The following is a 26,851-nucleotide window of genomic DNA, read 5'->3' as shown; positions in this document are numbered from 1 at the left end:
AAAACATGAGTTGAAGAATGTGTTCTTCAAGTGGGTGCAGCAGTGTGTTTCTTCTCCAAATTCCTTTCATTCAAGCTTATTTTGAGTCTCATAACTCCTAAAGCTCCAAGAGAATAATAAGAAAGACTTTAAGGTGGTTCAAAACGAGATTTGGAGAAGATTTGCAGTTGAATTCGAGTTTCAAGAGATTCTACAAAGGTATGTCATGAAACCCTTTTATTATTGTATGAGAATGCTTTATTTATAACCAAAATTGATGAATTAAAATGTTGCTTCCGCTACATGCTGATATATTCCTACAATTGGTACCAGAGCATCATTTAAGCATTCAATTTGGTTTAATTTTGGTTTAGTGGGTGTTTTTTCATAAGATATATGAAAATTGTGCACTGATATGGTTTTTTGAGTTTTGGCATTTACATTCTCTTTTATTCCTAAGTTAAATTTGTAATTGGCTCTTATTTGATGAGCTTATATATGTGCTCAAGAGTCTGTAATCTGTTTGGAGTCATTAGAGTTGAAATTAAGTTACAATTGAAGAAAGAAATGAAGAAAACCGAGCTGCAGATTTCCAGATAGTGAGCTTCTGTCCAGGCAGCATTGTAAGGGCAACGTTGCCCTTGAACGTTACAACGCTGCTCATAATTCGAGCAAGAGCGAGATTTTCGTTCAAGTTCAAGCAAAATTTCCTTCAAAACCAGTGATATTCAATTGAGCTAGCGAGTGATGAACCAAGCACTACTAGAGCTAGCAAGAGATGAACCGTTCATGACTGGAGCTAGTGAGAGATTGAACCGAGCGACACCAGAACAAGCGAAAGCTAGCGAGAGCAAACGATTCGATCGATTTTCTTAGGTCCTGTCCGGTTTTGCCTCAAATGGGTTTTGGCTGGTTTGGTTCAGGCAATTTTGGTCCAGTTCAAGCTATTTAGGTTCGGTTTGGAGCAGTTCAAGCGGTTTGGAGCTGTTTGGAGCTGTTTTTGTAATTCTTAGGCCTTTGTTTGCTTGAAAATGCCAAAACTAAAACCATATCAGTATGTGTTTAATTATTTATGCATGTGATGTATGTTATAATTAAATAAATCTTGTATGTGCATACATTATGCCATGTAGATTTAAAATCCCACCACAGGAAGCATGTTACATGCATTGAAAGTATGTTATAGAATGTTATAATATATAGTGTGCATGTTTTGGGTTTCTTTTATTTAATATAAATATTATATTAAATATTGAATGCATTTGATGTATGTTGTGGATGTTTGGTATGTCTAAAATTTTGTAAATGTTATAAAATTGGGTTAGACATTTAAAATCCATAACAAAGAACAGTTGCATGCTCACATAAGTTAACCACTCGTTTAATAATTAAAATAGGTAGTTAAACTTATAAAACTCGGGATACAAACTCAACCGGTATATAATTCTGTCTAAGACTGAAGGTATTTAAGTTGACGGTCTATGAAACACCTCCTACCTGGGGACTATGGTTGAATTATTAAGCGTTGTTAATCAGTTTTATGAGCAATACATGAGCGATGTGAGGTTTTAAAACTAGTTTATCACCTATACATCGTAAGCTAAATCCAATTATAAATGTTATACTTGGATAAACACCTAGACTTAGGTTGTTTAATTAGCCGAAACAAACCTAAGAAACGTATACCTCGTTTAAACGTTAGAACACTTCAGTGGGAGTTTAATAACATATACTATATGCTATTAGAGCACTTCAGTGAAAATCAAATAATGTATATGATATGATAGAATGCTTCAGTGGGAGATTAATAAACATACATGATATGATTATTTTTAGCTCTCACGTCCCTAAGAGTTCATGATCGAAATTCATGTTTCACTTCGTGTCGATTATACCTCGACTGCTCCATTCGAAAAGTGTTTACATGAATTGAGATTTTGGTGAATGGGGAAAGTTGTTCACTTTAAAATCAACTGTGATGTTTTGATTTTAAAATTTTCAGGTTCTCAAGATGTTCACACTGAAAGGTTCATGCGGCACTTTGTGTCGATTATACCTCGACTGCTCCATCCGAAAAATGTTTGCGTGAATTGGACATGGTGAATGAGGGGAAGTTGTTCAATGGAAAATCAAATATACGATATATTGATTTCAATTCTCACGTCCCTAGATAATTCCTACCATGAGATCTATGCAACACTTCGTGTCGATTATACCTTGATTGCTTCATTCAGAAAGTGTTACGAGGTCAAGACCAAAGTGAATGGGGGAAGTAGTTCATAGTAAGTGGGTGAAGGATATGTGTCAACATATCCTACGGTCTCTTTTGTTGGTTTAAACCATGAGATTCCTATGTTGCGCCTGCTTGTCGTCTTTAAGTCGGCCTCGCTAGTCGTTTAATGACGACTATCCCCTCGAAGGGTTTTAACATAGGATTCGAAACAATTCAAACACCAGAAATGGATAGGATTTCTAAAGTCGGTTTTGACTTTGACTTTCCAACTTCGGGAGCATCATTGGGATCAGACTTCTAAGGTCTAAAAACAAAGGGTTACACTTATAGAATTACTAAAGAGTTAGTAATTTCTGACCAAAAATGGTAGCTAAATGACTATCGGAATATGAGTTATTCTAGAGATAGTATTTAGTCAAGAATGTCTTGCTATAATATCATTGCAAAAATAATCTTAGGTATATTATTACTTTGCTAAAACTTGATTGGGTTTAAAAGCAATTCACTTATAAAATTTGTTTATATTTTTCAAGATGACAAGTTCACCAGTACAATTATTGGTATCTAATAAACTGATTGGGCATAATTATGCAACATGGAAATCAAACTTGAATACTATACTGGTAATAGACGATTTATGGTTCGCCTTAACAAAGGATTTTCCTCCCATTCCAAGCGCTAACACAGACTGAACGGTTCGGGATGTGTACGATAGATGGATCGGTGAATGACAAAGCTCGTGCCTATATCCTGGCCAGCATATCTGATGTTTTGGCAAAGAAACATGAGGTTATAGGTACTGCCAAAGAGATTATAGAATCTCTACACGGGATGTTCGGACAACCGTCTTTCTCCCTTAGGCATAATGCTATTAAGTATGTTTACAACTGCCATATGAAAGAGGGGGCCTTTGTCAGAGAACATGTCCTGGACATGATGGTCTATTTAAATGTGGTGAAAGTAAATCGAGTTGTCGTTGACAAGAGAAGGCAAGTCGGTTTTATTCTAGAATCTCTTCCGAAGAATTTTCTGCAATTCTGCACGAATGCGCTTATGAATAAAATTGAATACGGCCTGACTACTCTTCTGAATGAGCTACAGGCTTACCAGATAATGATGAGAGCTAAAGGTAATATAACTATTCTATTAATTTAATTAATTAATATTAATTAAATAATACAAAGGGAACTAGGTCAAAACAGTTGTAGTCGAATCGTCCTCACGCGTATTGCCAGCACTCCATCAAAACTCGGAGCGGTACAACGCTAAGGGCTACATTGCAACACCATGACTACTTTGCGTTGCGTCTGCCTTTCAACGTTGCAACACTGCAGTAGCACCGTCACGATGATGAGCGGCAGAATGTTGCTGTTCAGATTGTTTTCAACTCCAAACTTGTCTTGAACACTTTTGTTATTTCCTGATAATGGGCAGAAATGCACGTTATTACAGTGCTAAGTTATTAAACAATGAAAGTTTGCATTGATAAAATATGTTAGATTGCGTCCAAAAAGCATTAAGTTCATAACATTGCGGTCACATGCGTTCATCACATAAAAATAGTTAACTTTTGTATTTTTATGCAGAATATGCATTGACACAAGGCGTAAAGTGCGATCACAAGAAATCAATGGCCGAGCGCAACGTTACCGTAAGGCTTTACGGTGACTTGTGCTCACAAACATCTGCTCAAGAAGGATTGCTGCATAGAGCAAGTACAACTTGGTGGGCTCATCTGGGTGAAAAGCATAATTAATCATGATGGGAACGAAAGTTGATGGCGGTCGAGTCCGAATTAAGTTGACAAGCCGCTAACGATAACAAGTACACTCAGCTTTTCGGTGATAAATATTCGGCGTATCAGTCAGAGAATTAAAATCATCTCATCTGTGCAATCATAAGAGAGAAGCTGCCTTTCACCCCGAAGCTCTATAAATACTGAAGGCCACTTTCAGCAAAAGAGTTCGGATAGTTCGGATACTTAGATAATTTTCGCCATAGTTAGAATAGCCTTGTTCTTAGATTTTCTTTTATTTTAAGGCGGAAGCGAGAAAAGTGAGATTGTGACAAGAGATCGTTCCGATGAACTTGGGAGAGTGTCATAAGCGTCAAGATTAGAGAGAGGCCCAGCTCCTACGGAAGTAGGAATATCTTTTGAACAAGAGAAGAGTTGACGGTGTAAAAGCCTTGGGAAGCAAGAGATTGCTACCAGGCTCTCTATCCTTATCTTCCATTGTCATTTTGTATTCAAATTTATCTATAGAAATGGAATTTACTTCTTTATATCTGTTCACTCTCTGTTTATTATGCATGAGTAGCTAAATCTGTCGAATGGGTTGAGAAGCACTTAGCTAGCTTAACTGGGGATCTTCATTCTATGCGATTATCTTGTATTGTGTATACATCATTCGTCCATTAGAGATACTCAGGAGGGTAGTCTAAGGATAGGATCTAGGCTTGGAAAAGTCAGGTTAGAATCTAGGCTCGAAATAGTCAGATTAGAATGCATAATCAAGAGATAGGAGCTTAGGAATAAGCATTGTTTGCTATTTATGCATCACATGCATCCTAGAGATAGGATATGATTGTGTACAGTCACCTTGTCTTTGTGTACATCTTGCATCATCGCATAGGAAAAGAGCAGAGACTTAGGAATAATCTCTATGGACATTGTTGCATTCAACACATGCGTCCTAGAACTAGGAGCACCACATTTGCATTGGAAAAGATCTGCTGTCGCATGAGTGTAGCATGATCACATAGTTTAACGCATTCCCAGGAAACGCTAGCTAAGGACTTTCTCAACCCGTTCCTCTGCATACTCAATGTATCTACCGCATAATCAAACTTTTCTCAAATCCTCTGCATTTGTTTATTTTATTACCGCAAACAACAACCCAAAACAACTATTTGATTTCTTGGTCACCGCAAGGTTTTCTTGAAAATTACCACCGCATACCGTTTTCTCTAGTCCCTCAGTTCGACCCTAGACTTACCAGGAAACTCAATGGGGTTTATACTTGGATTCCACTAAGAAAACTTGTTGCTCAACGCATTTCCATCACCGCATCTCATTCCATAATTTCACTTCAAAAAATAACGCATCAAGTTTTTGGCACCATTGCCGGGGACTTTGGAAAATCAGTATGCTAACGGTAATTTTTCTGATTTCTTTGCAGCTCTCAATCTCTGGCGAATTACGACCCAGAGATTGAGAGGATGTTCCGAAGACGATTAAGAGACAGCTGCCAACAACAACAACCAGATAAAGAAGATATGGAAATGGAGCACCAAACGAAAATAACGTCATGGCGAATCCAATCCTACTGGCAAACGATCGTAATAGGCACATTCGGAACTACGCATCACCAAACCTCTACGATTTCTCTCCAGGAATCATGAGGCCTGCCCTTGATGGATCTCGATTCGAAATGAAATCGGTGATGCTACAGATGATTCAGACTGCAGGACAATTCGGAGAACGGTGTGGCAAGGACCCGCACGCTCACCTCTGGAGCTTCATAGAAATCTGAACACTTTTGTGTTCCCAAACATCTCTACTGAAGAAGTTCGACTAACTTTGTTTCCATTTTCTCTGTGTGATCAGGCATGAAAATGGGTGTATTCCCTCGAGCCGGGAGAGATCACTTCATGGGAACAGGTTGTAGAGAAGTTTATGAAGAAATATTTCCAACCTACTGAGAACGCCAAGAGAAGAAAACTAATAACTAATTTTGAACAAGACATAGACGAATCGCTCAGTGATGCCTGGGTGAGGTTTAAGAGGCTGGTAAGGGACTGTCCACACTACAGATTACCAGACTGCTTGCAAATGGAAATCTTTTATCGCAATTTAAATCCTGATTCGTAGACCGCTGCCAATGCGGCAGCCACTGGTGGTCTGCTGGATAAAACTTATGATGAGGCTAAGAACATCCTGGATCGCATCTCTAAAAATCATGAGGACTGGAGAAAGAGCGATCAGAGATTGAGAATAAAGGATAACAATGCAAACAATAGTGTTATCGCTTCACGTCAGAGTCAAATGACCGCGATGATGAACCTAATTCAGGGAATCATGATCAACAGCCTAACACGCATAGTGGGCAAGTAAACGCAATTAATCAGAATGCCGCAAGGTGTGCGACTTACGGTGAAGGACACGCAATGGACGAATGCCCGCAAAACCCATAATCTATTTATTTTGTGAAAAATAACCCATTCTCTAACACCTACAACATTAGGTGGAGAAAACACCCCAACTTTGTGTGGAAGAATCAGGAGCAAAATTTCCAATCTGTGGCACAAAAAGAAGGGCCACCCGGATTCTTCCCGCAAAATAACGGTCAGACGAGCAGTCAAGTCAGTAGCTCGCAACCACCACAATCTTCCTCCTTGGAAAGTTTGTTGAAGTAGTATATCGAGAAAAACGAAACTGTGCTTTAAAACCAGGCGATATCCATCAGCAACCTGGAACTACAGATGGGTCAGATTGCAAACGAGCTCAAGAACAGACCGCAAAGGGCCCTGCCGAGTTCAACAGAACTCCCACGCAACCCAGGGGAAACAAGTAAAGAGCAATGTCAAGTCGTGACATTGCAAAGTAGAAAGACTGTGGTAGGGGAGAGGAAAGAGCCTAGCCAGAAGACTCCAATTGCGCTGGAATCCGAAATTACAGTGACTCGAGAAGAAGAAGGAGAAAAAGAAGTGATAGAGCTAGAAATTGCATCCACCTCAGAGCCAAAAGCAAAAGGGACCACGATAATACAGTTGCCACCTTTCCCGCAGAGACTCAGAAAGAAGAAGAATGACGAGGTACAGTACCAACGCTTCATGACTATGTTAAAACAATTGCACATTAATATTCCGTTCAGTGAAGCGATTGAGGAAATGCCCGCATATGCAAAGTTTCTGAAGGATATGGTAACCAAGAAAAGAAGCATTGGTAAGTTTGCCACGGTGGCTTTGACGCAGAGCTCGAAATCAGTAATCCCACCGAAGATGAGCGATCCTGGGAGCTTTACCATACCTTGCTTCATTGGAGGACTGTACATCGGGCAAGCATTGTGTGACCTTGGAGCCAGCATCAACTTGATGCCTCTGTCAATCTTTAAGCAACTAAATGTGGGGCAACTTGCGTCCATGATCGTGACTCTCCAACTAGCAGATAGATCTCTAGTGCATCTAGAGGGGAAGGTGAAGGACGTGCTGGTTACCATCAACAAATTTATATTACCAGCCGACTTCATCATCTTAGATTACGAAGCCGATGAAGATGTGCCCATCATCCTGGGGTGACCATTTTTATCAACAGGTCGTGCCCAAATTGATGTGCATAAAGGAGACATCACCTTGAGCGTGAATGGAAAGAAGCTCAAGTTCAACATCATTCATGCCATGAGATTTTATGACTACGAAGACCTGAATGAATCTAATGGTGACCAGAGTTTGAATGAAGAAGAGAAACCTGACAATGAAAATGAAGATGAGGATGCAAGCGCATCCATTGTTACATGTAATGCGATCATAGAAAAACCAAACAAGGAAGATGAGATGATCGCAACCCAAGAAGAAGAGCCAAAAGAAAATGAAGAAAGAAAAAAAAACACAACCGTCCTTCAAAGAACCACCAATATTAGAGTTGAAGACCCTGTCGAATCACCTAAAGTATGCATTTTTAGGGCAGAATGAAAAGCTACCAGTAATTATTTCCTCTAAACTTAATGAAGACCAGAAGAATGCGTTGTTAAGCATTCTAAGAAAGTATGTGCAAGCGATTGGTTGCACACTCGCAAACATTCGAGGAATTAGCCCCTCATACTGAATGCATCGAATTCATCTCGAAGAAAACCATAAGGGATCAATCGAACATCGACGCAGACTCAACCCTGCGATGAAAGAGGTCGTTAAGAAGGAGATAATCAAATGGTTAGATGTGGGCATTATTTATCCGATAGCAGACAGCACGTGGGTCAACCCCGTGCAGTGCGTGCCGAAAAAAGGTGGCATGATGGTAGTCCCCAACGAAAATAATGAGTTGATACCTCAAAGGACCATCATCGGGTGGTGTATTTACATGGACTACTGCAAGTTGAATGCGGCAACGAAGAAAAATCATTTCCCTTTACTTTTTATTGACCAAATGCTGGATCGTCTGGCCGGAAATGACTTCTACTGCTTTTTGGATGGGTATGCCGGTTATAATCAGATTATGATTGCTTCCGAAGATCAGGAAAAGACCACATTCATCTGCCCATATGGAACTTTTTCTTTTCGCCGCATGTCGTTCGACCTCTGCAATGCGCTGAGCACGTTCCAAAGGTGCATGATGGCCATCTTTTCAGAATATCTTGAGGACTCTATTGAAATATTCATGGATGACATCTCTGTCTATAGGCACACATACGAAGTCTGTCTTGCCAACCTGGAGAAGATATTGAAAAGATGCGAGGAGATAAATCTCGTACTTAACTGGAAAAAATGTCATTTTATGGTGAAGGAGGGCATTGTGCTAGGGCACATGGTATCACGGGACGGATTGGAGGTGGACAAGGCAAAAATAGAAGCAATTGAAAAACTCCCACCCCCAACAAGTGTAAAGGTTGTAAGGAGTTTCTTGGGGCATGCCGGATTTTACAAACGTTTTGTCAAGGATTTCTCAAAAATAGCACGACGACTGAGTTCGTTGTTGGAAGCTGATAGGAAATTTGATTTTGATGATAATTGCCGCAACGCATTTATGATTTTAAAGAAGGCACTAACGACTGCGCCCGTTCTGATCGTGCTAGATTGGACACTTCCTTTTGAAATAATGTGTGATGCGAGTGAGAATGCGATGGGAGCAGTACTAGCACAGAAGAGAAATAATATTGCATCCCATCGCATATGCAAGTAAGACTTTAAACCCTACTCAAACTAACTACACCACCATAGAAAAAGAGCTGCTTACGGTAATATTTGCGTTAGAAAAGTTCAGAGCATATCTGCTGGGAACAAAAGTACTCATCCATACTGACCATTCGGCGATAAAATATCTAATGACAAAGAAGGACGTGAACCCGAGGCTAATTAGATGGGTTCTCCTCCTCCAAGAATTCGATAAGGAAATAATTGACCGCAAGGGGACGGAGAACCAAGTTACAGATCATTTATCCAGATTGGAAAATCATGAGGTTGACCGCAATGAGCCAGAGGTGAGCGCAGTGTTTCCAGATGAGCAGCTATTCCAAATCGAAGAACTGCCATGGTATGCAAACATAGTCAACTATCTGGTTTGCGAGCAATTTCCAGAAGAACATATCTACCACCAACAGAAGAAGCTCAAACATTAATGCAAATATTATTATTGGGATGAGCCGAATCTATATAAGTGTGGGTCAGACCAGATTATGCGACTATGTGTACCGGAGGCTGCTCATCAATGCATATTATCGCAATGTCATGATTCACCATATGGTGGACACTTTGGAGGGCAGCGCACTGCAGCAAAAGTCTTACAAAGTAGGTTCTATAGGCCAACATTATTTAAGGATGCCAGAGACTACGCAATGAAGTGTGACTGGTGCCAACGCAGGGGTAACATTTCATGGAAACATGCGATGACCATGAACATCATTCTAGAATTGGAGCAGTTCGACGTCTGAGGCATTGATTTCATGGGACCATTCCTACCTACGAATGGTCACAAGTATATTCTGCTAGCCATCGACTATGAGTCCAAGTGGGTAGAAGGAATAGCATCTCCCGCAAGTGATGCGGCAGTAGTCTCCAAATTCTTGAAGAAAAATATTTTCACGCGTTTTGGCACTCCACGTGCCATAATGAGTGAGGAAAGCTCCCACTTTGTCAATTACTTTGTCAAAAATCTACTGTTGAAATATAATATCCTCCACAAAGTGGCCACCACATACCATCCACAGACGAATGGTCAAGCTGAAGTGTCCAATCGAGAAATTAAGTTGATATTGGAGAAGGTGCTAAAGCCTTCGCGAAAAGATTGGGCAACAAAGTTGGACGATGCGTCGTGGGCATACCGAACTGCCTATAAGACACCGATAGGCATGTCTCCGTACACATTGGTATTTGGTAAAGCATGTCATTTGCCATTGGAGCTGGAGCATAAAGCACTATGGGCGGTGAAGATGCTTAACTTTGATTTAAAAGCAGCAGGGGAAGCAAGAAAGCTAAACTGGTCAAGCTTGATAAGTGGAGAACACAAGCTTATGAAAATGCCAAAATATACAAAGAACGAGCAAAATGGTGGCATGACAGTCGGCTATGCGGTGAAAATCTCCATGTTGGACAAAAGGTCTTACTCTTCAATTCACGGCTACAGCTCTTTCCTGGCAAGTTAAAGCCGCGCTGGTCCAGACCCTTTATAATTAAAGAAATATTCTAGCATGGTGCGATGGAGCTGATTACTGAGGACAGTACCCGTACATTTAAGGTTAATAGGCAGCGAGTCAAGACATATTGCAGGGGTGATTTTCAGCGAGAAAAGACCTCTGTAGACCTGAAAACCCCGGAATAAAGGAAAGTGGACTAGCCCCTGCGCTGGCATGCAACATCATCTGGGGCGCAAGTCTTCTGGAGTATCCTTTTGCTTACTTACGAATCATGAACTCTCATTACTACGATGTTTCAATTATTGTTTATCTATCTGCATTTTACTTCCAAAAAAAAAAGCAAGAAAAATTTTGTTAATTTTTTATCATTTGACCCTCTCAATGTTTTCTTTGAAAACGATCAAGGTAACTACTTTATTCTTTCTTTTGTTAACAAAGTTTGTGTAATGAGAGTTCGTCTTTAGATTCTTGCTTTTGGTAACTATGAGTTTTTAGGACATAAAACTCAATAATACTGTTGGACGAGTACTAAAATGGGAGACATAAGAGTGGATCGGGTTTGAGTAAATAAAAAACTCGCAGTTTGTAAAATAATAAATATTTTCTATTATCAATATACTTCTTATTGATCTCATAAATTGTATGAAAGTCTAAATCCAATAAACTAAAGCCCATGACTATTGTATGAGTACTTGAACTTTATGTGGAGATATAAGAGTGGATCGGGTTCGAGTAAATAGTCAAAATGATCTATGGTACATGAATGAGGTTTGGTACCTTATTTTGGTAACACCATTGGATGTGGCCTACTTTATAGTTGTTACAAAGAGTTGTAAAGTACTACATACGTGTGATCCTAATTCGTACATGTTATGACATGAGGAGTGGGGGCGTCCTATGCAATAAGTTTGCATAAGATCAGGACCAAGAAATAAGTCACTCTTACTTTATAACGTTGTTTACTGTTTAAGACTGACTATTTCACCTAGATGACCTAGGTAACTCGATCTTAATCCTGAGTTAACTATGAACTCCTGTTTATTCGGGATTGCCCTTAGATTTGCATAGTTGAGGGCCGCTCAACAGCCCCAGCTCAATAAGACTCCCATTTCAGGGATAAGACCGGATAGATAACTAGGGACATAGGGTGCAAGACGGAGTTCACGCCTACCTGATTTAGGGATAAGAGAAAGGTTGTTCTCTCAAGTACTGAATCCAAGTCTTGAACAAGGGGCCCCACCCTCTCACTGGGCTAAAAGAGTTTGGTTTGGTGATTGGATCATAAACCAGTTGTTTATTAGAGGATCAGTAGGGAGTTGAGGAATAAGACGTAATCTCGGGGGGTAAAACAGATATTTGACCCAGCCGTTATTACGATCAACCTGTGAAGAGTTGACTTGTTGATTATAGTTAAATCATGTGGACATAATATATCTACAGTAAGGGGAGTGCAACTATGGGCTTTAGTGGAATGACTCATTAGTTAACGAATGGGAATTAATTTGGTCTAATGAGTTTAACCAATTAATCTCGGATCGTTGGAGTCCATGATCTGTAGATCCGCAAGGTCCCTCTACTAGTTCGTAACGGACTAGCTCTAGAATAGCGTGATAAGTTAATTTGAAACGTTCAAATTAGAATTAAGGGAATTAGTAATTATATGAGATATAATTATATGTTTAATTTTAGAATTAAGCAGGATAGGAGAATTTATATATTTAAATATGATTTAAATATATAAAGATGGCTATGTGTTAAAATTAATTTAATATTTGATATTAAATTAATTAATTTTATTTAATAATTAATTTATGAAATTAATTAATTTTTTATTTTTAAAAACAAATAGATTTTTTAAATCAAAATTTTGATTTTATGATAAAATTGAAAAAGGAAAAACAAATAAAACACACAAAATGGAAAAAATGATTTTTCCATTATCCATCACCTAAGTAGCTCACACATGAAGCAATGTCTTGGCCTTGTCTTCTCCAAGCATGAGCTGTAACTCATGCAACTCTTCTCTTTGCATGTTGATCTGCAATATAATGAATATATTGGAGTGAAAATCGGGCATGCAATCTATAGAGAATTTTAGAGAAAATTTGGATTGAAGAAAGGGTTCTTCAATAAGGTTGCTGCAGTGTGCTTTTCTCCTTCATCCCTTGATTCAAACTTGTTTTGAGTCCCACAACTCAATCTAGAGTACCAAGAGAATAGTGGGGAAGATCTTGAGGTGGTCTGCAATAAGCTATGGAGAAGATAGCAGTTGGAGATGGAACTTTGAAGAAGTTCTACAAGAGGTATATCTTGAAATCCACATGTTTCTGCAAAAGCATGCTTTATATTTTGCCAAAATTAGTGAATTTGAGTGCTTAGATGTTCCTTGTGCTTCCGCTGCTATTGATACAATCCTACAATTGGTATCAGAGCATCAAATAAGCATTCAATTCGATTTATTTTTGGTTTGGTGGGTGTTTTATATGAGAAATATCAAACTGGTGCACTGATATGGTTTTCTGAGTTTTGGCTATTTAATTCTCTTTAATTTCTCATTTAAATTTGTAATTGGCTCTTGCTTGATGAGCTTTAATGTGTTCCCAAGAGTCTGAAATTTATTTGGAGTCATTAGAGTTGAAATTAAGCTGAACATACATATACTGAATCAATCTTTTTTTATTATTTAATTATATGTTATTCTATATGATAATATATGTATGGAAGATATATTCGGGAGGTGTCGGTACGAAGTTGCGTCAGCTGTAGATATAGACTAGGCTGTAAATCAAAGAAACAAGTGAAGAGGTCGAGTTGCAGTTCCAGAAAACCAACCTTTGTTCTTATCGTGATTGAGCAAACAATCGTTTAGTTTCATGCGTAGACGATGTGAAGAAAATCTAAGCGATCGAGTAGATTTGGACGTTGATCGTTGAGGTATCCTACGCTAGACGATTGTGTACCTACGGAAGCTAAACGATACGTTCAATTTGCTATACGATAGCATTAAGCAATTGTTTAGTTTTGGCGTGGGAACTAAACAATAGGTTGAATTTACTATACGATGGTACTATGCGATCGTTTAGCAATGATGCACGCTAAGCGATGCGATGAAGTGCTACATGATAACGATGAGCAATCATTTAGAAGTGGAGCTAAGCGATCATGTAGACGAAGTGCTAAGCGATGCGTTGAAGTTTCTATGCGATGGAAGTAAACGATCGCTTACCTACAAAATGCTAAAGGACGCGATAGAGTTCTATACGATGGAGCTAAGCGATCATTTAGCTACGGCAGATGCTAAACGATGACATGAAAGCGCTAGATAATGGTGTTAAGCGATTTTTTGGTTCTATACGATAGAACAAAGCGATAGTTATGAAGAGCTATACGATAGCCCTGAGCGATCGCTTACGACGATCGTTAATTTTTTTTATCAGGAGTTAAACGATGCGTTGAGTTGCTATGCGATAGCACTACGCGATCGGTTACCTCTGTGCGGCAGCTGGGCATTGCATTAAATGCTATGCGATGGCATTAAGCGATCGTTTACCTTTTGCTTGCACTAAACAATCGGCTTCATGCGTTAGACGATGGAGCTAAGCGATGGTGTAGTAAATTTTCCGTGTTAAACAATAGACCTGCGCGATAGTGTGCGACATTAAGCGATCATGTAGCTTCCTTCGGCACTAGATGATTTCACTATGCGATAGAAGGAAAATACTACATGATCGTGTAGCATTTACTAAACGATCAGGCAAAATGCAAGACTATGGTCGTCATTGCTAAACGATGAGACTTAGCGAGATGTTGAACATGTGCGTGGGCTGCCGGTTCGATCGGTTCTCTTGTGGTCTGGNCGAGATGTTGAACATGTGCGTGGGCTGCCGGTTCGATCGGTTCTCTTGTGGTCTGGTCCGGTTCAGCTTCGAATGGTTCTTGGCTGGTCCAGTTCAGACTTGGTTGGTCCGGTTCAAGCTACTTGAGTACATTTTGGAGCGGTTCGAGCGGTTCGGAAGCTATTTTATAATAGTTAGGCTTCTGTTTGCTTGTTTTTGCCAAAACTAAAACCATATCAGTCTCTGTTTAATTATTTATGCATTTGATGTATGTTATAATTAAATAAATCTTGTTTATGCATATAGTATGCCATTTAGATTTAAAATCCCACCATAGGAAACATGTAATATGCATTGAAAGTATGTTATAATTGTTATAATATATAGTATGCATGTTAGGGTTTCTTGTATTTAATATAAATGTAATATTAAATGTTGAATGCCTCATGTATGTTATGAATGTTTAGCATGTCTAAAGTTTTATAAGTTGTTATAATATTGGGTTAGACATTTAAAATCCATAAATAACAGTTGCATGTTCACGTAGGTTGACCACCTATTTTAATTGTTAAAACTTATAAAACCTAAGTTACAAAATCAACCAGTATATAATTCTGTCTAAGGCTGGGGATACTTAAGTTGACGGTTTACAGAACACCTCCTACTTGGGGATTATGGCCGAATTATTGAGCATTGGTAATCGGTTTTATGAGCATACGTGAGTGATGTGAGGTAATAAAATGGTTTATCACCTAGACATCATAGGTTAAAATCCAATTATGAGAGTTATACTTGGATAAACCACATAGACTTAGGATTGTTTTATTAGCTGAAAAAAACCTAAGTATAAATATACCCATCACTTCAGTGGCAGTTTAATAACTTCTATATGATAGAGTTATTAGAAAACTTCAGTGGGAGATTTATAACATATACGATACGTTATTTTTAGCTCTCACGTCTCTAAGAGTTCACAATCCAAATTTAAGCGGTACTTCATGTCAACTGGGAGTGACCTCCCCACGAAAAGTATTTTTTAGCTTAAATCTAGATTTTGGTGAATAATAGGAAGTTGTTCAAATATAAGTCTATTATATGATAAATAGATTTCAACTGTCATGTCTCCATATAGTTTACACTGTGAGATTCATATGACACTTCGTGTCACCCTAGGAGTGACCTCCCTACGGAAAGTGTTTTGTATGAGTCAATATCAAGGTAAATGGAGGAAGTAGTTCATAGTAAGTGGGTGAAGAATACGTGTCAATATATCCTACGGTCTCTTCCATTAGTTTGAACCGTGAGATTCCTATGTTGCGCCTACTGGTTAGCTTTAAGCGGCCCTTTGCTAGTTGTTTAGCGATGGCTATCCCCGCGGAGGGTTGTAACATAGGATTCGGGACAACACAGGCTTCAGTAAAATGAATAGGGTCATATAGTTCCATCTTGGATATTGTCTTCTATTTTGGAGGCAAGTTCATACCGTCCTATAGGATCTGAAAATGGCGGGTCACACTTACAAGAATTACTAAGTTGTTAGTAAAGATCTTGACAGAAAACGATAACTAAACGACTATAGGAATAAGAGTTATTCTAGAGACAATAGGAATAAGAGTTATTACGGGGATAGTGTTTGGTCAAAATTGTTTGTTTTAGTGAATGAGTATCTGACTGCCCCTCGGTAGCACATATTTTAACTCACTAAAATATCGTTGCAAATAAATAATGGTTATGGGTACATTATTACTTTTTGCTAAAACTTGACTTTGGATTTAGTTACAATTTTCTAATTAGAATTTGTTTGAATTTTATCAGCATGTCAAATTCTTCTATGTACATAACAGCAAAATCAAATCAACAAACAAATTATTAGCAGTTGATTATACCAAATGAGTTTTAACAGAGGACTGTCCTATCTCCCAACTCACCTGAAATTATGAATTATGTAGATGAGAATGTTAAATTCGAACAACGAGATAAATATGATTTACTTGTTATCGAAACATGTTTAGTGGAAAATGATAAAATATGGATAACTGATTCAGGTGCCGCTAATTATGTATGTACTATCTCACAAGAAACAAGTTCCTGGAGACAGTTGACAAAAGGTGAAATAATCTTTAAGGTAGGACCGGGGAGATTGTTTCAGCCAAAGCAGTGGGAGATATGAAGTTATTTATAGGAGTACATTTATTTGAAATATGTTTATTATATTCCTTCTATGAAAAGGAATCTAATATCCATCTCTTGTTTGCTAGAACAAAATTATCAAATTTATTTAAAAAATGGTGAAGTGTTCATCAAAATGGGAAATAAACAGATTTGCTATGCAAAATTAGAAAATAATTTATACATGTTAAAACCAACTGAGGTCAAAGTTGTTTTGAACATAGAGATGTTGAAAACTGTTGGGACTCATAAGAAGAGGAAGATTTCTCCAAATGCCTATCTTTGGCACTTGAGACTGTGTCACATAAATCTCAACAGGATTGAGAGATTGGTTAAGAACGGTCATCTAAATAAGTTGGCAGATAGTTCATTACCACCATGTGAGTCTTGTCTTGAGGGTAAAATGACAAAGAGATCTTTTTCTGGAAAAGATCTTATAGCCAAAGAACCCCTAGAGTTGATTCACTCAGACCTTTGTGGGCCTCTAAATGTTAGAGCAAGAGAAGGGTATAAATATTTCATCAGTTTTATAGATGATTATTCTAGGTATGGACATATTTACCTAATGCACCAAAAGTCTCAAAGTTTTGAAAAGTTCAAAGAGTATAAGGCTGAGGTTCAGAACCAATTAGGTAAAAAGATTAAAACACTTCGATCGGATCGAGGTGGTGAGTATATGGAGAGAGAATTGCAAAACTATTTGATAGAACATGGAATTCAGTCTCAACTCACAGCCCGTGGCACACCACAGCAGAACGGTGTGACAGAGAGGAGAAACAGAACCTTGTTAGATATGGTTCGTTCCATGATGAGTTATGTTCAGTTACCAAATTCTTTTTGGGGACACGCAGTTGAGACTGCAGTGTATATTTTGAACATAGTTCCCTCGAAAAGCGTTTCTGAAATGCCTTACGAGCTTTGGATGGGATGTAAAGAAAATTTATGTCACTTTAAGATTTGGGGTTGTCCAGCACATGTGTTGGTGCAGAATCCTAAAAAGCTGGAACGCCGTTCAAAAGTATGCCTATTTGTAGGCTGCCCAAAAGAAACTAAAGGTGGTCTCTTTTATGATCCTCAAGAAGATAAAGTGTTTGTATCGATAAATGCAACCTTCCTGGAGGAAGATTATATAAAGAACCATCAACTTCGCAGTAAGCTAGTAATAAAAGAAATGTCCAGAGAAACAACAAATGTATCAACAAGAGTTATTGATCGAGCAAGTCCTTCAACAAGAGTTGTTGATAAAGCAGGTCCATCAACAAGAGTTGTTGATGAAACTGATATTTCACATCCTACTAAAGAGCTGAGAATGCCTCGTCGTAGTGGGAGGGTTGTGCAACAGCCTGACTGGTACATGGGCTTAACTGAAACTCAAGTCATCATACCAAATGATAGTTTAGAGGATCTATTTTCTTTTAATCAAGCAATGAACGATGTGGACAAAGACCAATGGAGTAAATCCATGGACCTTGAAATGGAATCTATGTATTTCAATTCAATTTGGGATCTTGTAGATCAACCAGAAGGGGTAAAACCCATCGGTTGCAAGTGGATCTACAAGAGAAAATGAGACCAAGCTGGTAAGGTACAGACCAGCTAGACTTGTGGCAAAAGAGTTTACCCAAAGAGAGGGGTTAGATTTTGAAGAAATCTTCTCTCCAGTTGCCATGATAAAGTCTATTAGAATACTCTTGTCCATAGCCACATTTTATGATTATGAAATATGGAAAATGGATGTCAAGACAGCTTTTTTGAATGGCTATCTTGAAAAGAGTATCTATATGTCTCAACCAGAAGGATATATATGGCAGGGTCAAGAGCAAAAGGTTTGCAAGCTTAATCGATCCATTTTTTAATTAAAACAAGCTTTTAGGTCCTGGAATATGAGATTTAATGTTGTGATCAAATCTTATGACTTTGAACAAAATGTTGATGAACCCTGTGTATACAAGAAGATCGTCAACAAAACTGTCGCTTTTCTAGTGCTGCATGTTGATGATATTCTACTTATTGGGAATGAGGTAGAATATCTAGACGACGTTAAGAGATGGCGGGCTTCACAATTCCAAATGAAAGATTTGAGAGAAGCATAGTATGTTTTTTGAATCCAAATAGTTCGGAATCGCAAGAACAGAACATTAGCATTATCTCAAGCATCTTATATAGACAAGATGTTGTCTAGGTATAAAATGCAAAATTCCAAGAAAGGATCTTTACCTTTCAGGCATGGAATTCACTTGTCTAAGGAACAGAGTCCAAAGACACCTCAAGAAGTTGAGAAGATGAATCGAATTCCATATGCATCTACAGTTGGGAGTTTGATGTATGCAATATTGTGTGCTCGTCCCGACATATGCTATGCCATAGGAATTGCCAACAGATTTTAGTCCAATTCTGATTATGACCATTGGACTACTGTTGAAAACATTCTCAAGTATCTTCAGAGAACGAGAGATTATATACTCGTGTATGGTCCTAAGGATCTGATCCTTACTAGATACACTGATTCTGACTTTCAGACCGATATTGATTCAAGAAAATCAACTTTGGGGTCAATATTCACTCTGAACGGAGGAGCAGTTGTGTGGAGAAGCATCAAGCAGAGTTGTATTTCGAACTCCACAATGGAAGCTGAGTATGTAGCTGCAAGCGAAGCAGCAAATGAAGCAGTATGGCTTAGAAAGTTCCTAATAGATTTGGAAGTAGTTCCTAACATGCATTTGCCTGTCACTCTCTATTGTGACAATAGTGGAGCAGTTTCAAATTCAAAGGAACCACGAAGCCATAAAAGGGAAAAGCATATCGAATGGAAGTACCATCTCATCAGGGAGATTGTACACAGAGGAGACGTCATTGTCACTCAGATTGCTTCCCAAGACAACTTAGCTGATCCATTTACGAAGGCCCTCTAGGCTAAAGTGTTCAAGGGTCACCTAGTAGGACTAGATCTACGAGTTTTGTATCACTAGGACAAGTGGGAGAATTGATGAGTATTGTGATGCCCTAGTTTATTGTATTTGTACATTTTATTCTCTCCATGTAAACTCAACATTGTATATATTTATATATATTGATCCACTGGAGTTTTAGTCTTAGTGGGAGTATTGTTGGATTTTATGTCCTAAAAACTCGCAGTTTGTAAAATAATAAACATTTTCCATTATCAATATACTTCTTATTGATCTCATAAATTGTATGAAAGTCTAAATCCAATAAACTAAGACCCATGACTATTGGATGAGTACTTGAACTTTATGTGGAGACATAAGAGTGGATCGGGTTCGAGTAAATAGTCAAAATGATCTATGGTACATGAATGAGGTTGGGTACCTTATTCTGGTAACACCATTGGATGCGGTCTCCTCTATAGTTGTTACAAAGAGTTGTAAAGTGCTACATACGATGTGATTCTAAGTCGTACATGTTATGACATGAGGAGTGGGGGCGTCCTATGCAATGAGTTTGCATAAGATCAGGATCAAGAAATAAATCACTCTTACTTTATAACGTTGTTTACTGTTTAAGACTGACTATTTCAACTAGATGACCTAGGTAACTCGATCTTAATCCTGAGCTAGCTATGAACTCATGTTTATTCGAGATTGCCCTTAGATTTGCATAGTTGAGGGTTGGCTCAATAGCGCAGGTTCAATAAGACTCCCATTTCAAGGGTAAGACCGGATAGATATTTGGGGAAATAGGGTGCAAAACGTAGTTCACACCTACCTGATTTAAGGATAGGAGAAAAGTTGTTCTCTCAAGTACTGAATCCAGGTCTTGAAAAAAGGGCCCCACCCTCTCAGTAGACTGAGAGAGTTTGGTTTAGTGATTGGATCACAAACCAGTTGTTCATTAAAGGATCAGTAGGGAGTTGAGGAATAAGACGTAATCTCGGGGGTAAAACAGATATTTGACCCAGCCGTTATTACGAACAACCTGTGAAGGGTCGACTTGCTAATTATGATTAAATCATGTGGACATAATATATCTACAGTGAGGGGAGTGCAACTATGGGCTTTAGTGGAATGACCATTAGTTAACGAATGGGGATTAACTTGGTCTAATGAGTTGAGCCAATTAATCTCAGATCGTTGGAGCCTATATCTGTAAGTCCGCGAGGTCCCCCTATTAGCTCGTAATGAACTAGCTCTAGAATAGCGTGATAAGCTAATTTGAAACGTTCAAATTAGAATTAAGTGAATTAGTAATTATATGAGATATAATTATATGTTTAATTTTAGAATTAAACGGGATAGGAGAATTTATATATTTAAATATGATATATATATATATATACATATACACATATATAATGGCTAGTTAATTGTTATAATACTTATTTTAAGTTAGATTAAAATATATTCAAGAAGAGAGTAAAATCTTGGAAAAAAAATCTAGTAACATCGAGTAACTGTTGAACAACTAGAGTAAACGGTAGAAAAGAAGTAGAATATGAAGATTGAAGAATGAAGATGTGGATGAAGGGGGTATGAATCATGATTTAAATAGTGAAAGAGAAAGGAAGAATGAAGATTTAATTATGTTTTGATTCTTTTTATTTTTTATGTTTTTATCATTTTTAATTTATTTTATTTTGGATTACTCAATTTAAGTGGACTTTTATGTTTGGGAATGATTTTAAAATGATTGAAATCACTTTTGTCATTTTCAAAATCACTGTGAAACATGTTTAATTCTTCAAAACTAATTTTGATGATATGAAAATTGCATTTAAAAGTGTAAAATTGAAAACTAAATTAATTTTGAGTAATTAAAAGTGTGTTTTTTTAGTGATTTTAAAAATGAAGAAAGTGATTTTTGATGATTTTAAAATTTCTCCTAAACATGCATTAAAATAAAATGGGTTGTGGGTTGGGCTTTTTAAGTTGTTAGGCTTAAATTTGAAAAAAAAAAAAAAAAATTGTCCCACGTATCCCCATATGTATCTGGAAGCAGATACCCATATCTAAAAATTAAAAATAAAAATAAAAATAATCATATACTTCAAATCACATTTCAGACACGTATTTTTCACATATCTAGACGTATCTGTATCTGATATCGATTTCCTGCTCAATTAGAATTATTTGTGCTTCCTAGCAGTACAAACATCAAATGAATTCTACTTGTTCTAATGGAATCTGAAATGCTTTCAAACCTTATTTTTAATATAAAAAGAAAAAAAAACTTTTTTTTATTGAAATGGTTTAGAAATAATTTACTTATTTAATCTTGTCGTATTCTAAAATTTTAATTAATAATATATTATTAAATTTTTAACTTTTTTCTTTTTCGATTATCATCCAAATACAAAATTTTAAATATATTTATTTTAAATCATTCTCATTTCAAATAAAGTAGTTAATTTAGAATAATTAATCAAATTTGGAATAAGAGGATTTAAAATCATTTCTTAAACTTTATTGAATCTAAATGGATGATAAAATAATCAGTTTGGTTTATATTCGCACATTATCCTATCCCATACACATATTTTATAAGCAACTAAACAAGGTTAAAAATCACTTTAATCCATAAACTGTCATAAAGAAAAGTAACTAGTTCCTAAACTTTGGTTTGTAATGATTCAGTCCCCGAACTTTAAGTTTGTAACAATTCAGTCATTAAACCTTACTATGTAACAATTTAGTCTTTGTACTCTAAGATTTGTAATAATTTAATCCTATTGTAGAAACTAGTATTAAGATTTGATGAGATTTCTTGTCTAAACTAGTTTCATAACACGTGCAATAGTAACGTTTAAAATGGTTGCCTTGAAAACATATAAACAAACCGCTTGTAAGTTCACTTATAAAAAAAGAACGTATAAATTATTAAAAATTAAAATGTTGTGCTTTTTTTTCTTATTTTGAATTATGTGCCTTTGGTTTTTATTCTTTCAAATATTTAGGTTTGCTTTTACACATATCTAAATTAATATATAATCATATCATGTTTTTAGAACAATCCTTAATACCTAAATTAAACTATAATTTTTAAAACAACTCATATTAAAAATGATAAAATTGTGACATCTTTAGCATAATTTGTTTGGTCAGAGATTATATATCCATCTTTTTAATTTTTCACTTTATATTTATTTATTTTTCTTTTAGGAGAAATTTTCACCATGTTGAAGAAAGTAAAATAATTATTTTACATGTTAATGATTAATCTTATACTACCGTTTCAACTATATACTTTAGCCATTTAATACTTTAAAAAATGAAAAATGAAGAACTAAAAATAAAGATCTTATAATTATAAAAATGTAGGGATATTATGTTATTTACACAAGTATTCATCTTTTTTTTTTTTTTAGAATAGGTGATATTATTATACAACAACAAGGGGATCCCACAGCCTAGGATCAAGGCATCAAAGCAACAAAGCATAAGCAAAGACAGGACAACAAAACTAAAACAAAGCCAATAGGATAAGACAGAAACAAAAACCAACACAAAAACACACAAACACACAAACCACTAGGGGAAGAAGGCAGAGAAAGAACCCAAAACCCCACAAACTAAGGCTACAACAAAATAGAGAACAAGTGAGGTTCAAAAAGAAAAAAAAACATCCGTACACACACTAGATAGACCAAGAAGGTCCAACACCGCCAAGAGAGTAAGCACGAGCACGAACCATAAAGGACCATAAGGTGAACCAGAGCACCATATCGACCTCGGTCGACCTCCGATGCAACTGCCGATTACGCTCCTCCAAGTAATTAGTATATGGAAGCATACCGAAAACACAGGACTTAAACTTACTACGCATCCCTTTACCACAACCCCACTTCGACACAACAACTCAAATCTACATTTCCCAACAGCCACCGATGCGTCGAACCCAAACTGACGCAAACACACTAGATCAAACCTCTCTCCCAAACCCACACTAAAAAATAAATGATTCCGCGACTCCACACCTCCCCTCAGAGAGACACCCCCCCCCCCTCTTCTAACAACACACCCCCAACTCCTCAATCAATCTCGCGTACCCAACCTGGTTCCCTCACCACTAACCACGCACAAAAGGAGTGATGCGGAATACCACCCCCTGCCCACAAAATACTAGCCCAAGACACCCTAAGACAACGGATGCATACTCTCCCAAGCACTAGCGATAAAAAACTGACCACTAGCATTCGGCACCAAAACCCAATAATCCTCCCCCCTCACCCTAGGTCTCATTGCCTGGATAAGATCCCAAATCTCAAGCAACTCTCAAGACATTATGGGCCACTTCCAACCTCTTTCACCATCCATGAACTCCGACAACCGCTCTTTCAAACTACTCCTTGCATCATTAACTACCGTAGACCCATATGAATCCAAAATCATGCCCCTCCCCCCTCCCCGACAATCAAGGATCCCACCAAACAAAACAAGATCGTCCATCGCCAATCATCAAACGAACCAGATGCTTGAATCTATCTCTACTTCGCAAGATAGCCCTCAAGCACCAAGACCTCCCAACCTCACTCCGAACAGCCCATAACAACCGCCCACGCAAAACATACGCCTCCACCCACGCCACCCATAGTGACCCCGATTTAATTAAGAGAAGCCAGAGCAGCTTCATAATAGCAGACTGGTTCCAAAAGGCTACATGTTTCACACCCAACCCCCCAACCCCCTCCCAACGGCAAGCACACCTCATCTCACGCCATCCATGCACCACCTCAACTCACCACACTACCCTTCCATACGTAACAGACGATCAACCTCATAAGTTACACACGCAGGTAACACAAAGATGCTACACCAAAAAACCTGAAAGGACTGTAAAACAGACCTAACAAGCTGCAAACTCCCAGCAGAGGAGAGGGACGGCACTGCCCAGCTTCTAATACGAGTTGTAATCCTCTGTATCAAAGGTGCACAATCCACAGCCCTCAACCGACCCGCCAATAAAGGTAAACCCAGATACCTAACAACAAACCAAGAGATACACCCATAAACGCAGCTAGTTCCTCCGCCTCCCCTGACTCTACACCCGCAACAAACATGGAACTCTTCCCAACATTTGCAACTAACCCAGACAGCCCTGCAAACTCTATCAAGACCTGCCTCACAAACTCCAAAGAATCTCTCTCAGCTGCACAGAAAATCAACAGATCGTCTGCAAAAACCAAATGAGTTAGGTCCAAACGCTCACACCGATCATGGAATCTAAACCACACAGGAGGTTTATTCAACAACCTAGACAATACCTCCATCACCATCACAAACAAAAAAGGAGACAACGGATCCCCCTTCCTCAACCCCTTCCTACCAGGAAAAAACCCTTCAAGGGAACTATTAATCATCAAAGAGAACTTAGGTGAAGTAACATAATCCCTCTTCCAACTAACAAACTGAAGAGGCATACCTATAGCCAACAACACACCAAACAGAAAATCTCAATTTACCGAATTGTACATCTTCTGAAGGTCTACCTTTAACACACAATGCGGCTTCCCTCTGCCCTTCTTATATCTTCCCATGAGCTCTTGATACAATAAAATGTTATCGAAAATCGACTTACCCGAAACAAATGCAGACTGATTACCACTAATGAAATCAGGCAACCACAACCGCAATCTCTCAACTAACATCCTCAAGATACACTTATACACAACATTGCAACATGAAATTGGATGAAACTCCTCCATAAGTTCAGCTCCCCGCCTCTTTGGGGTGAGAGTAATAGCAGTAGAATTAACTCCACCAGGCAGGAAATTGGTCTCAAAACATTCATCACAGCGTCACAAAAATCATCCCCAACCACAATCCAAGCAACTCTGTAAAAATCCACCGAAAACCCATCAGGCCCAGGAGCCTTCCTAGACTTCATCGAGAATAAAGCCTTCTGAGTCTCCTCTCGGCTGACTGGCCGACCAAGTGCCTCCACCCCCTCCTCGGACCAGCTGAACTGCACAATATCCCCAATTCGGACAGTAAGTTCCCTATACCCCACATGCTGATCCCCTAAGCAACACCGAAAGAATTCTACCGCCACCCCTGCCACCCTATCATGCATCGTCTAGCGAGTCCCCCCAGCATCCACGACCATAAATAAACCACTGTAGCTATAACGAGAACGAACACAGGGATGAAAAAAAAGTTGTGTTCATATCACCTAACTCCATCCACCTCACCCTGGCCCTCTACCAGAGCGATGCCTCCTCTAATCTCGCCACTAACCAAAATACCTTAATGGCCCGAGCTGCCTCCGCACAAACCGACTCTAAAGTAGGATCCTTTTCTACTGCAGCCTGAGCAGCCTCTATAACTTGCCTAGCCGTCCGCACCTCATCAGCTAACACAGAGATACGCCTACCAAACGATGCATGAAAAACCCGTTTCACTGCCTTCAAATTTCGCACAAAACTAACCATAGGAGACACATCCTCAGACCTTCTTCACATTGACCTGATAGTATCAAGAAAACCCTCTGCCTCTGCCTAATGAGAAAAATAACGAAACGTAGGGTGGGCCTACTCCTCGTCTTCCCTTTAGAAACCAGAAGAAGGGCTATGATCAGAAATCCCCCACTGACCAACCCTAACCTACGAAATATGGAAAAGTTACCTTCCACGCCTCATTAGACAAGCATCAATCCAATCGACGCAAATACCATTCCCTGAAGTTTACTAGTCCAAGTTAACCAGTTACCTGTCACACCCAACTCAACCAGATCCGCCTCCAATAACACCCCATCAAAACTCCTTCATCTCCCTCAAGCTAGGGCAACCACCAAAATCTCCAAACTACTACGAATAGCATCAAAATCCCCCAAAAACAACTCCAGGAAACTGCCACGAGGCACACACATCAATCAACTGAGACCACAAGTTCCTCCTCTTGCCTCACGTGAGTAGAGGGCATAACAGCACAAATATTACCCTAGCACTAGAGTACAATATCCACTAAGGTTCCAGAAATGAATTGATCCCCATTGACATTCAATGGAAAAGATCATAGACACTCTTCCGCCATCACCCAGATCCTCCCAACTCCCCTGCACACTATAGCCACACACACAACTCCAAGCATCACCAAACCTACCCATCACCATACCAAAAATTCTCCTATGGTGAACCCTCGTCTCAAGCAAACAGCAGAAGTAACAAAGAAGGAAACCAGAAAGTCTGCCACCACCCGTACACTTGATAGGGTCATTTCAACCCCCTAACATTCCCAGGAACACCAAATCATGAACCTTGCAAGAAATCACACCTACCACCTCCCACTGGGCCTTTACCCAAATTCCGAACATCCCATCCATAACAGACAACGGAT

Source organism: Benincasa hispida, chromosome 9, assembly GCF_009727055.1.
Source record: "Benincasa hispida cultivar B227 chromosome 9, ASM972705v1, whole genome shotgun sequence".
NCBI classification, from domain to species: Eukaryota; Viridiplantae; Streptophyta; class Magnoliopsida; order Cucurbitales; family Cucurbitaceae; genus Benincasa; species Benincasa hispida.
Note: the sequence above shows the minus strand (reverse complement) of the source record.